Genomic DNA, 12,677 nt, shown 5'->3' with positions numbered 1-12,677 from the left:
ATTGATCAATTAATTGACCCCACCAACCCTCCAGTTGAAGTCATGGGTTTTCCCCAACTGGCATATGGACCAGCACCCTTCCCCTCCATTACTGTCCCCATCCCTCCCCCTTCCTCTTCCCCACCTGCCCTACTGGCGGTAATTTCGAATTTTGATGGGAAATTCAAAATATGGTGCGAGTTTCGAAAACGGTGCGAATTGCTACATCCTAGAGCTTTCTGACGTCCCAGCCCACCCCCAACCCGGGAATTAGCGTGAAATTTGAAATGGCAATGCCCTGAACCCTGGCCCTTCTGGATGGAAAGCTCAAGGGCACCCCCCTACACAGGGAAACTCTCCAGATGAAGGAGAGGTAGGTTAGGTTGTTGTACTTATTTAGGATTGGGAAACTGAAGCAAAGATCGGTCCTAATTACACAACTATATGCAGAGCGCTACACAGGAAGCGCCTAAAATCGCAATACATCTCAAAAATTGTCGACGTCAGACAGTAGGTGCTACCCTGCTGGGAAAAAATTCACAATATCATTCGAAGCTAGTAGCAGATATACTCGAAATAAACTCTACATAAGATGATCCCTTAACCTACAAGCTGGCGGGAAAAAGGCTGCAGTGAATGTATTATTTTTATTCTTGGCGGGAAATGTATTCAACTGATGAGGTGCTGGTGTAGGATAGACTGGAGTTTAATAAGTGTATTTCCTGTAAGTATACAGCTGAGGACTGTGTCTATCACTGTTTGATGTTGGTGTTCACTGCAGAAGCCTCCGATTGCATAGCTCAACAAACACCCTGGTGCTCAAAATTCAAATAAATGGTGCTCTCTTTATTTCTCGACAACGTCATCCTGATCCACTGCCCTGAGAGGTCACCTTGGTACAGCTGCTGGCTGACGTGTACATTATAAGAAGAGACAGGGCAACTAACCATCACCGAAGTGTAGGACGGCCAATACACACTAGCACAGCTGATGGAAAATGCTTCACTGTTTCAGTTACACATCGAAAATATAGTGAAAAAAAACAAATAAAAACAGCACTCTTAAACAACAGGCCATAATGCAACACATACACCGAGGAATGAGAAAAATCATTGTAATAACACAACTACCACAAAAACCGACCCCAAAAGATCGCATCAGGAGAAAGGGGCGGCAGCTTCATAGGTGTCCTCCTTGATGTGCGGTCATGGACTAACCATCTTCGAGCCAGTCTTACCTCCCCCCTACCATACCTCATCCCTCACTCTCTTCCCTGTAGGTAGGGATACAGGCCTGTTCTATATTTTGCTCGTGGTACACGAAGACATCCATTGGTGGCAGTGATATACTGTCTCCAGTCTGCGGAAATCAGTCACAGATTGACAAAAGACTCAAGAGCAAGCTGTTAAACATACAGGGTGAGCACAAAGTCTTGCCCCGATTATAAACATTTATAACAGAATAACCGTTTGACACAATGAGTTACATTTGATGCCGATACATAGGTTAGTGTTACTAGTTTTTTGTAAGACTACTTACATAAGTAAACCTCAACGTCTGCTCCCTTGGTAGCTCAGAGAATGTCGAGGCAGTATTCCAGTTCCCGTCAGGTGTTTCGTAACGTGTGTTCTGTCACAGTGCCCATAGCAACTTGTATCCCATCCTTCAGTTCGTCGACGTCAGCAACTGGTGTGTCGAAGACTCTGTCCTTGGTATAGCCCCCCCCCCCCCCAAAAAAAAAAGTCATGGAGTGTAATGTCTGGAGAGCGAGGTGGCCAGGGTGTTGGCCGTTCCTTCCAATCCACCGATCCGGTCATTACTCCCCTCTCCAGACATTACGCCCCTTGATTTTTTTTCTGGTGCTGTATCAAGAATCAGGTCTTCGTCACACCAGTTGCTGACGTCGACGAACTGAAGGCTAGGATACAAGCTGCTGTGGGTATTGTGACAGACACATGTTACGAAACACCTGGCGGGAACTGGAATACCGCCTCGACATTCTCCAAGCTACCAAGGGAGCACACGTTAGTGTTTACTAACGTAACACTAACCTATGTAATGGCATTAAACTATTATGTCAAACTCCCCTCTCGTGGAACAACAACGAAATTCTGTATAATGCTTTTTCAAATGTCTGCTGGTTAGGAAACAGGCAGCTGCCACCACCATCCACCACCTGCCACCAACTGCCGTAACTGATAGAATAGTCTTTGGACCACTGCTGCACAACCCACCCAGCAAGCAGAGCACCTGAAAAGCCGCAGGTGGAGCATCCTCTTTACTGGAGCACGAGGCGGTTCGGATGGTCAGCACGCCAGAGAACAAAGTGAGATAAATGATGGCTATAGCAACTGCGTGTTGTTTATCTAAAAGTGCAGCTGCGCCCCACTCCCCCTGCTGCGACCGATTGCTTCCGCTGACACGCATCACTCTGTGAGGGAAGACATTTCAATGTAACAGTTGCGTTTAATGTCAACGCACTTAATGTAGGTGAGCATCTATTTAAAAAAAACGCAATCGCAATGACAATTTAAAAAATTCTTGTTTCCATGAGAATAGGCGCAGTCCATTTTCTTTTAGTTTTATGAACATAATCGGTATAGTTTGAGAGTAGTCCTCCGGTTCAAATTATAAATTGTCGTGCATGAGAACATTATATTCTTTTCAGACGATTGAATTATCTGTGTGGGATGGCATCTATGCAGTCATTCTTTCACGTTTGACTGCAAGGTACAGTTGGCATCTCCCTCTCTCCCTCTGCATCCTGCAATTCTGTGACATCCAACAACGTGAAGAAAAAAAACTACACCACTGCCACTGAATACATATGAACAAACTGCAGAGGCTAGAGCTCTATAGCGATTCATTTGACAGATGTACTCGTATTAACTTACCTGACACCTTCTATTCATGTGCACCCTGCATAAAATTGAAAAAATTGCCACTATTTTGCAGTGAAAACTATCGAGCGCTACAGAATGTCCTCGTCATTTCGAAACTTTCATCAAAGTAAAGAAAATCGAAAATTTAAACTCGTTCTCAACGAAACATCGTATGTTAAGCGATTTCTCTCAGTTTGATGGACAAAATTATATGGTTTCATAGCGCCCCTGGCATTCAAATCAGTGTCCTTAAATAAATCGTCCAGCATGTGTGTATTACAAACATTTCAGACATGCAGAATAACATTAAAGAATACAGTCGTTAATGCTATCTGCTCACATGTCGGAAGAAAAACAATCATTTTACGTTCAGCAACAACAAGGATAAATCAAGAGGAAGTTGTTGTTTTGCTACACTAAGGCAGGTCCCGTTTTGCCAATGTGATGCTACATCATGCTGGTCTTTACGGAACATAAAAAAACAAATGATGAATGTTCAATAACTCGCCTCTACCGACCTGTGTGTAAGGTTTCTGTCACCCAGCAGACCATCATTCGCAATAGCAGCAGATTCTTGTGTTGTAGTTTTGTAAGCAATTTGGCTACTTTATAATTAGAGGTTATGAAGTACGAAATAACACAGGACTTGTGGTAATATACAATGAAGAACCAAAGAAACTGGTACACCTGCCTAGTATCGTTTAGGGCCCCCGTCAGCACGCAGAAGTGCCACAACACAATGTGGCATGGACTCGACTAATGTCTGAAGTAGTGCTGGAGGGAATTGACACCATGAATCCTGCAGGGCTGTCGATAAATCTGTAAAAGTGCGAAGGGGTGGAGATCTATTCTGAACAGCACGTTGCAAGGCATCCCAGACATGCTCAATAATGTGTACGTCTAGGGATTTTGGTAGCCAGCGGATGTGTTTTAACTCAGAAGATTGTTCCAGGACCACTCTGTAGCAATTTTGGGTGTGTTTGGTGTCGCATTGTCCTGCTGGACTTGCCCAAGACTGTTGGAATGAACAATGGACATGAATGGATGCAGGTGATCAGACAGGTTGCTTACATACATATCACCTGTCAGAGTCATATCTAGTTGTATCAGAGGTCCGATATCACTCCAACTGCACATGCCCCACCTATTACAGAGCCTCCATTAGCTTGACAGTTACCTGCTGCCATGCAGGGTCCATGGATTCATAAGGTGGTCTCTATACTCGTACACATCCATCCACTCGATACAGTTTGAATCGAGACTCGTCCAACCAGGCAACATGTTTCCAGTCATCAACAGCCCAATGTCAGTGTTGACGGGCTCAGGCGAGGTTCCAATGTTTCAAATGGCTCTAAGCACTATAGGACTTAACACCTGAGGTCATGAGTCCCCTAGACTTAGAATTACTTAAACCTAACTAACCTAAGGACATCACACACATCCATAAACCAACCAACCAACCACATCCATGCCCGAGGCAGTATTCGAACCTGCGACCGTAGCGGTCGCGCGGTTCCAGACTGTAGCGCCTAGAACCGCTCTGCCACTCCGGCCGGCCGAGGAAAAACAACATGAATATTTTCGATAGTTGATACATTGAGTTACCACCCACACCCTGCTGCATTAAAATGCACATGAAGAAACAGCTGTCTGGTGTGTGAGTGAGTACCACGATCAGTAGCCAAAGGAGATGTAACAGTCTTACTGGCATTTACAGTAGCATCTCCACCGCCGTGGCAACCTTCCTTTTGCACACATAAGTCATGATCTGATGTTACGTAGACCATCACGGAGGAATTCCAAACTGCATCAGGATCCACTGCAAATACTATGAAAGTTAGGCGGGAGTGAGAGAACTAGGATTTCATGGTCCAGCAGCTGCTCAAAAGCCACAAATCTCTCCGGTAAATGCCAAACGACGCCTCGCTTGGTATAAGCTGCGTAAACATAGGACGATGGAACATTGTAAAAACGTTGTGTGGAGTGACGAATCACGGTACACAATGTGGCGATCCGATGACAGGGTATGGGTGTGGCAAATGCCCGGAGAACGTCATCTGCCAGAGAGTATAGAGCCAACAAGAAAATCAGAGGCGGTGGTGTTATGCTGTGGTCGTGTTTTTCATGGAGGGAGCTTGCACCCCTTGTGCGTGACACTATCACGTTGGAATGAAGCCTCATACCCACGAAACTAAAATGAGCTCTAACATGGAAATTAAGCGTTTCTGGACACATGTCCACATAACATCTTTTCTTTATTTGTGTGTGAGGAATGTTTCCCGAAAGTTTGGCCGTACCTTTTTGTAACACCTTCTTGCCTCCCTCTGTTGAAGAGCAAATCAGGGGTGACAATTACATATTTCAACACGATCGAGTACTTGCTCACATGCACGGCCTGTGGCGGAATGGTTACACGACAATAAGATCCCTGACATGGACTGGCCTGCACAGAGTCCTGACCTGAATCCTATAGAACACCTTTGGGATGTTTTGGAACGCCGACTTCGTGCCAGGCCTCACCGACCGACTTTGGTACCTCTCCTCAGTGCAACATTCCGTGAAGAATAGGCTGTCATTCCTCAAGAAACCCTCCAGCACCTCAATGAACGTGTGCTTGCGAAAGTGAAAGCTGTCATCAAGACTAAGGGTGGACCAACACCATATTGAATTCCAGCATTGCCGATGGAGGGCTCCACGAACTTGTAAGTCATTTTCAGCCAGGTGTTCGGATACTTTTGATCACTTAGTGTACTTATGGAATGACACTGCTACGGAGAACCAACCGTAATCGGTAATATCTATATTCAACTGCATGTGTGAGAACACTGTCTTGGAGTGGGATACATACATGGTGTTACAAAAAGGTACGGCCAAACTTTCAGGGAACATTCCTCACACACAAATAAAGAAAAGATGTTATGTGGACATGTGTCCGGAAACGCTTAATTTCCATGTTAGAGCTCATTTTAGTTTCGTCGGTATGAGGCTTCATTCCAACGTGATCAAATTGTAAATTTTCACAATCAGCATGTGTGGGCTGACGAGAATCCGCACGCAAATGTGCAATCACGTCGTCAACACAGATTTTCTGTGAACGTTTGGGCAGGCATTGTTGGTGATGTCTTGATTGGGCCCCATGTTCTTCCACCTACGCTCAATGGAGCACGTTATCATGATTTCATAACGGGATACTCTACCTGTGCTGCTAGAACATGTGCCTTTACAAGTACGACACAACATGGGGTTCATGCACGATGGAGCTCCTGCACATTTCAGTCGAAGTGTTCGTACGCTTCTCAACAACAGATTCGGTGACCGATGGATTGGTAGAGGCGGACCAATTCCATGGCCTCCACGCTCTCCTGACCTCAACCCTCTTGACTTTCATTTATGAGAGCATTTGAAAGCTCTTGTCTACGCAACCCCGGTACCAAATGTAGAGACTCTTGGTGCTCGTATTGTGGACGACTGTGATACAATACGCCATTATCCAGGGCTGCATCAGCGCATCAGGGATTCCATGCGACGGAGGGTGGATGCATGTATCTTCGCTAACGGAGGACATTTTGAACATTTCCTGTAACAAAGTGTTTGAAGTCACGCTGGTACGTTCTGTTGCTGTGTGTTTCCATTCCATGATTAATATGATTGGAAGAGAAGTAATAAAATGAGCTCTAACATAGAAAGTAAATGTTTACGGACACACGTCCACATAACATATTTTCTTTCTTTCTATGTGAGGAATGTTTCCTGAAAGTTTGGCCGTACCTTTTTGTAACACCCTGTACAAACATAGAGCCTGCTTTAATGTAGTGCTTCTGTTTAATACTTATATGGCCTTTGTTGAAATATGTGTTCTGGAAACCCACGTAGTTTGCAGAAGGTGGGTTAAAACTGAATGCAGAAAGAGCACAATTCGTAAACTTTACCTGGTCTTGAATGTCCTGGTAGCCCCATCCCACCTCAATTCGCCGCACTTCATAATATTTGTACCGTACTCTAATTTTATGTATTCTCAATCAGTTTACATAATTTTGCAAGTTTTTTGCCATTTTTCGTATTCGTCTTATTTCCATCAATTTTACATATTTCCCATCAATTTGTCGTAATTATACCAGGTTTTCCTCAATTTTTATCGATTTAATATCATTTACCATAAGTTTTTTCGATAGTTTTTCATATCTGTAAGGTCATATTGCTGACATCCTATGTGTTGTTTGATTTTATACAGGGATATTTGCATGTCTTATACACCAGCCTACTGAAGAATCCTAAGAATTCCCCTCTTCCTGATGATACACATGCAGGCATTTTGGACAGGACGATCATGAAAAGTATAGTAACACTAGCTCCATACCTAAATGAGACTCAACAAGTGGTGCAGATGGTGGATGCATTGGAAACTCGAAGTCTGGAAACAATTCCTTGTGGTGCTACGATACATCAGAGATCTTGTCTGCAGAATCATATAGTGACACACTTGACAGGAAATCAAAGCCTGGAAACATTTATACACGTTCATTTTACTTCCACTCTATCGTGCAGGGATCTGCAACAGGGAGCTGACATGTGTACGGAATTGATTTCTGTTGCTGCACTGAGCGGGGTGGCGCAGTGGTTATCACATTGGACCGGCATTCAAGAGGATGACGGTTTAGTCCCACGTCCGGCCATCCTGATTTAGGTTTTCCATTATTTCCCTAAATCGCTTCAGACAAATGCCAGGATGGTTCTTTTGACAGGGCACGGGAAACTTCCTTCTCCATCCTTCCCTGATCCGCTGAGATCGATGACCTCGCTGTTTGGTCTCTTCGCCCAAAACAACCCCAACCCTCTGTTGCTGCTCTGATATTTTTCCTGTAAGTATAAGCTCTTATTGCTTACCAGATGAGCTTCGCTACTTTTGTTTACACCTTCCAACTCTGATACGTTTCCACAACCCTGTCAGGACTTCTACAAACCGTAAATTTTGATTATTTTCATCATTTTGATTTGCAGCTCCTTGTATTGTCATGCACATAATTTTATAATCATTTATCTAAAATGTTCACATTGCAGAATAAATAAAAACGAAAACCCACCGATGATGGCACAGTGGTGCCGAAACATATTTGGGTACTGAGAAAAACGGTGTTTTGCATAACTGGCGGACATCACATCCATCAATTTTGATTATTTTGTTTACCCTAGTAATAAGTTATTCGTTAATTTACAGCATGTCGACTGCATTTACCATCCTGGACAATAAGAGTTTTTCTTCTCCCAATATACAGAGTGTGTCTGCCTGGCAGCGTAATTTATAGACAAACAGTTAGCAAGTTATGCATTCGAACTGCGACCATCCACTATTGACATCTCTACACGTATACAGAATAACTGATGATGGTCGAAGTAGAGAGGATATAAAATGTAGACTGGCAATGGCAAGGAAAGCGTTTCTGAAGAAGAGAAATTTGTTAACATCGAGTATAGATTTAAGTGTCAGGAATTCGTTTCTGAAAGTATTTGTATGGAGTGTAGCCATGTATGGAAGTGAAACATGGACGATAAATAGTTTGGACAAGAAGAGAATAGAAGCTTTCGAAATGTGGTGCTACAGAGGAATGCTGAAGATTAGATGGGTAGATCACATAACTAAACGAAAACCGCCAATTATATTATTTAGACTTGACGCTTACAATAGAAGACAATAACATCACTTTCTATATTTTTCGAATAGAAAGGTATACTGTCCAAATCGTGCCTGCTTCCTCTTTTCATCCACAGTCTCAAAAAATGGCCTTTTTTCACTCTGCCGTCCACCGAGCCACCTCCATACCACTTTCAACAGAAAAGTTTAATCAGGAGATTAATTTATTTAAAACCATAGCAGTCAATAATAAATATACGCCTAACATAGTGGACGATATTCTAAAAAAGAAAACTGCAAGAACTACCACGCTCAACACCTCATGCACTGAAATTAACCCAAAAAAACGTTTTTCTATTCCTTTCATAGGACCCATTTCCTATCAGATTCAGCGCATGCTTCGCAACAAATACAACTGCAATGTTGCCTTCTCTACTAATAATAATCTAAAGAGAAACTTCATTCATAATTTGAAATCCATTCGCTCCCCTACAGAAAGTTCTGGCGTTTATAAGATCATGTACGATACCTGCTCCTCCTATTATATAGGGCAAACTGGACGTGCTTTCACCATCAGATATAAAGATCATCTTTTGAGAAAGAACGGCACCAGTCCCCTAAATTCATCCTTTGCCGATCATCTCTTAATTACTGGACACGTGCCTAAAGCCATAGGCGATAACAATATTCTGCATACCGAAAACAAGGGGCGTAGGTTGGATGTCTTCAAGGGATTGGAGATTTTCAAACATCTCTCTCGTCATGATGGCCTCATTCTCAACGAACAGCTGCAGCTGCGAAATAAAAACTTTTTCGACTGTATAAAGCCATTGCTTGATCTTTGATTCAGATTTCCTCATGCAGTTTACCGAAATGTTGTTTTCCTGTCACATCTTTGCTGTTTTCTTGTATGTCATAACTAACGTTTTTTACGTTACAAAATGTACCTCTATTTAAAGCATATAAATATGTAACTTCATCCTATTATTATTAGTGCTTACGTTATGCCTGAATCAGCTGCATCACAATTTCATGTGTCTCATTTTGAATGTACAGTAGCCTAGTTGTTTCTGCGGCTAATAGATGGCGCTCGTAGCAACACCATGTTTACTTGCCCACACTTTCTAAAGTGGGCACCTCAGTCTTGTTGCCTTCCTTGTTCACAGTACGAGCAGCCCTTAGCGGTTCGCCATCTCACAACTATTCATGACGTCGCCTCTCCGGCTTAGATCTTTTTTAATATGTGACTTGTAAGTACTGCATCTTTTCCATTCAGTACAAACTTTAATTTTATTAATGTATTATATACCTAATATGTTTTAGAACAGTTAGTCTAATTCTGAAGATGACGCTCATAGTAGCGTCGAAACCTGGTCAATTTTGACTTAATATTTGTGATCGAGGGCTTGTTTGTTCTAATATAATTCTGACACGGTCACTGAACCTTAGCAGCTATGTTCGAAGTTTTAATGAGGAGGTATTGAATAGAATTGGGGAGAGGAGGAGTTTGTGGCACAACTTGACAAGAAGAAGGGACAGGTTGGTAGGACATGTTCTGAGGCATCAAGGGATCACAAATTTAGCATTGGAGGGCATCGTGGAGGGTAAAAACCGTAGAGGCACACCAAGAGATGACTACACTAAGCAGATTCAGAAGGATGTAGGTTGCAGTAAGTACTGGGAGATGAAGAAGCTTGCACAGGATAGAGTAGCATGGAGAGATGCATCAAACCAGTCAATGACTGAAGACCACAACACAACAACACACGTATACATGTACAGACTATGCATGCATATTACCGATCACAAAGTCTCGATTTTAGCAACTTGTACGTTATTTCCGACAGTGCTACAACCCTGCAAAAAACTCTACGGTTCTGCAGGGGACGTAAGCACAATTAAATTCTTCCTGCTAAAGATGATAATATCTTTGATGCAAGCTATATTACCAATATTTCGTAATAAGATTGTCTAGGTACTCCAATAAGAACAACAAACCCAGGCATCATGATGCGCCTATTGTACCTTTTTTTATACTCTTGAAGATCTATGATGATGGCACATGATCATCCAAATTCCGCTATTTTGTGTGCTGGTTGTCCATTCAATAGAGGGGGACAGTCCTTCGTGAGTATTACTCTCAAGTACGAGATAGAACAGCACATTAGTCGGGTGGTATAAAATAGCACTGTACTTAAATGCATCCAGTCACTTACAACCATATATTTTACAGATGAAGTGCATTTGTTCTATGTTCTGTATGTCCATGTGTGTGTCATGGATGGCTTCCATACGTTAAATACAACTATTATACTGAAATATCTTCCCTCTAAAACAGATGGACGCCGGCGGTAGCAGTCAGTCATGGCAGGGGTAGTATAGCACAGCTGCAGTTTTAGACAGACAACACATCGCTGGCATTGTCATTTATGTCACTTTATTCTGTGGTCCACTGATCATCTGGACCACCTCGTGCTCCACTAGCAAGCATGCTCTGACCAAGGCTTCTTGAAGGCTTTGCTTGGTGGGCAGGTTGTGCAGTGGCAGTCCAAAGAATGTGCTCTGAGTTAAGGCAATTGGTGGCCACTGGTGGATGGTGGTGGCAGCAGAAATTTGAGAAAGCATTATACAGAATTTTGCTGTTGTTCCATGGGAGGGGGGAGCAGTCTTTCCGAGAAATATGTTTACCAGCTTGCAGGAAGCGTCCTGTTCTTGAGCTTTTGTCCATCTGTGAAGAATTTCTGCTGATTGGAGACAGTATATCACTGCCACCCAATAGATGTCTTCATGGACCATCAACAAAAGATAGAACAGGCCTGTATCCCTACCTATAGAGAAGAAAGGGAGGGATGAGGTGTAGTAGATGGGAGGTAAGACTGACTCGAAGCTGGTTGGTCTGTGAACGCACATCAAGGAGAACACACATGCAGTTACCGCCCCTTTCTACTAATGTGATCTTTTGGGGTCGGTTTTGTGGTAGTTGTGTTATTACAATGATTTTTCTCAATCCTCGGTGCATGTGTTGCATTAGGGCCTGTGTAATTAGAACAATGAAGCTATTCCATCCGTTGAGGTAGTGTTCATTGGCGTTCCTACATTTCAGTAATGGTTTGCTGCCCTGCCACTTCTTACAATGTGCAAGTTACTCATCAGCTACACCAATTGGACCTCTCACGGCAATGAAACACAAGGAAGTTGTCAAGAAATAAAGAGAGCACCATTTATTTGAATTTTAAGCTCATGAGAAGATCCCGTCGCAACGAAAAACGCCTTTGTTTTAATGATTGCCATTCCAATTCACGTATGATGTCTGTGGCACTATCTCCCCTACTTCACGATAATACAAAACGAGCTGGCCTTCTTTGTACTTTTTCGATGTCATCCGTCAGTCCCACCTGATGCGAATCCCACACTGCACAGCAATACTCCAGAATAGGGCGGACAAACGTGGTGTGAGCATTCTCTTTAGTATAACAGTTGTGAGTGTTAGTTACATTTGAGATTGAACGTGGTGAGTTGATGTCAGTCAAGAATGCCCTTAAGGTGACAAAGAAGCCATTATCAACACCTCACTAAGTTGGAATGAGGTCATGTAATAGGGCTGTGAGAACTGGATGTTCCTTCTGCGATATTGTAGAAAGACTTGACAGGAATGTGGCCATCGTACATGATTGCTGGCAGCAGTGGTCGCAGGAATGCACGGTAGCAAGAAGACTAGGCTCCAGATGGCCCTGTGACACTCCTGAGAAGGAGACCATCATGTTTGGCATATGACTCTGGCGCGTCATACTGTATCGGCAGCAGCAATTTGAGCAGCTATTGCCATCACAGTGAAACAAAAAACTGTTACAAATTGGTTACATCAAGTGTTGTAATGGCGACCGAAACGGTCACGGGGTAGTAGTGATGGAAACGCGGCGGGACCCGCAGAGCGGCCCGCGAACAACAACGCAGCGGGAGAGGACAGACACGACCAACGGAGGACTTATGACACAACAAAAACAAACAACAAAGTAACGAACCAAACAAGACAACCACGTCCACTGGACTAGAAACATGAAAGTCAATACGCTGTCTGAGGCCTTATGTCCTGAGACGCATGTGATGTTAGACTGCTGGCTGAGCGCAAGGCAGGCGCTCTATCGGGGGCGCCGCTATTGGCCGCTGGGCCACGTGTTACACTGTGG

This window comes from Schistocerca americana, chromosome 7 (genome assembly GCF_021461395.2).
Source record: "Schistocerca americana isolate TAMUIC-IGC-003095 chromosome 7, iqSchAmer2.1, whole genome shotgun sequence".
Classification (NCBI taxonomy): Eukaryota; Metazoa; Arthropoda; class Insecta; order Orthoptera; family Acrididae; genus Schistocerca; species Schistocerca americana.
The sequence above is the reverse complement of the archived record's forward strand: the minus strand, read 5'-3'. Positions refer to the sequence as shown.